Below are 2,295 nucleotides of genomic sequence, written 5' to 3'. Positions count from 1 at the left end.
GGTCAGCATTGTTATTCTCCTATAAGTGCCTGCCACAGGCTCAAGACAACATTTCTATTTACCACTGGCACTTCTAGCACCATTGGATCTGCTGGATCATATGGCCAAAGTGGCAGAGCAGCTTGCACAGCAGCCTAGACCTGTTGCAGAGCCTCCTCTTGTCCCAGTTCCCACTCAAAACTAGCAGCTTTTCTTGCCATTCAGTACTTGGGCTAGAGTAGCACACCTAAATGAGAAATATGATGTCTCCAAAATTCAAAAAAGCCAACTAGGTGTTGTGCCTCTTGTTTAGTCATAGGAGGGACCAGATGAAACAGCTTATCCTTCACCTTAGAAGGGCTATCTTGACAAGGTTAATGCCATTGGACATCTAGAAATTTCACTTAGGCGGAAGGCCCCTGTATTTTTGTTGGATTTATCTCCCATCCTCTGACATGCAAATGACGTACCAATAAGTCTAGAGTAGTTGCTACTTTTTGCTCACTAGGTCATATCAATATGATATTGTTAACATAATGGACCAGTGTGATGCCTTGTGGGAAGGAGAAATGATAAGGTGCCTGCAGACAAGATTATGATATAGGGCTGGAGAGTTGAAATACCCCTGAGGTAAGACAGTGAAGGTATACTGCTGGCCCTACCAGCTTAAAACAAACTGTTTCTAGTTTTCCTTACTAACAGCTATTGAGAAAAAGTCATTTGCCAAATCAATAACTGCATACCAGGTACTAGGTGATGTGTTAATTTTCTCAAACAATGCTACCACATCTGGAACAGCAGCTGCAATTGGAGTCACCACCTTGTTTGTTTACAATAATTCACTATCATCTCTCAAGGTCCATCCATTTTCTGCACAGGCCAAATAGGAAAGCTGAATGGGGATGTAGTGGGAATCACCACCCCTGCATCCTTCAAGTTCTTAAGAGTGGCCCTAATCTCTTCAGTCACTCCAGGTATCTGACGTTGCTTCTGTTTTACATTTTGTTAGGTATGGGCAGTTCTAGTGGCCTTCATTTGGTCTTCCCTACCATAAAAGCCCTTACTGCACAAGTCAGGGAAACAATATGGGGATTCTGTCAGTTGCTGAATATGTTGATTCCAATTATGTATTCTGAAACTGGAGAAATAACTGCAGAATGAGTCTGGGAACCCACTGGACCTACTCTGAAACAGACCTAAGCTAAAACTCCATTGATCACTTGACTTCCATAAGTCCCTACTCTGACTGGTGGACGAGAGTGCTATTTTGGGTCTCCTGGAATTAATGTCACTTCTGAGCCAGTGTCTAATAATCCCCCAAATATCTATCATTTATTTTTCCCCAGTGCACAGTTACTTGGTAAAAGAGCATAGATCTCCTTGGGGAAGGCTGGAGAAAGATTCATGGCATAAATTTTTGGCAGTATTCAGGGTCCTTCCTCAGTTGTACCTGGCCCTCCCCTCATTCAAGAGGCTCTGGGTCTGTAAACTGTCTCAAGTCTGGGAATTGATTAAGTGACCATGACTCTCTGACTTTGTAATTCAAGTTAGGCTTCTGTTCACTTGTCCGAGACCTCTTTTGCTTATATGGCTCAAACAAGAATTTAGTAGACTGCCCATCTATTTTAGTTCTAGACACCCTATGATCTACTAGCTGATGCCATAATTCTCTGCAAGTCAGCTTATTTTGACTGCTGCTTTGAGTCTGCTGTCCATTATGGTAGCCATGTCTGCCTTGCCTTTGGTGATTAAGCACTGTCATGTGGCTTCTGCTAATTTGGGATCTGATCAACCACATTGTGTTTAAGGATTCCAGCTCAGTGGCAGCAATGCCCACTGTAATATCTGACCTACAGAGAAGGGCGACTACAGAACTCCTCAGGGATGATGAAGCTTATCTCACAAATTTATTCCTCAAAGTCCTGGTAAAAGGTGTGTTCTCTGGATATACCTGGAGTGTGTGAGAAGGTCTTCCATGATAAATTCACTCTAACATTCCAAGCTTTCTAAACCTTTGGATCCCCTCATCTACATTACACCAGGTCAATCCTGGCATTTCAACTTAAGGTAATGTTGGCCACCTTTTGATCCTGTTTCAGTCAACCCCTCCCCACTACCACCAAAAAAAAAAATTGTTAACACCCTTTCTAACCCCTCAAGCTACAACTTTGAATGCAGAATCTCTGTTAAGTGAGTCTATATCAATAAATTCAGCTTGATCGAAATTTGTATTCCTTCCACTGTTATCCCACACTCTTATATCCATTCCCACACATATAACAGCTTCAAACCAGCCCACCTAGTGAAGCTAGATTA

This window comes from Tamandua tetradactyla, chromosome 8, assembly GCF_023851605.1.
Source record: "Tamandua tetradactyla isolate mTamTet1 chromosome 8, mTamTet1.pri, whole genome shotgun sequence".
Taxonomy (NCBI): Eukaryota; Metazoa; Chordata; class Mammalia; order Pilosa; family Myrmecophagidae; genus Tamandua; species Tamandua tetradactyla.
This window is presented reverse-complemented; position numbering follows the sequence as displayed.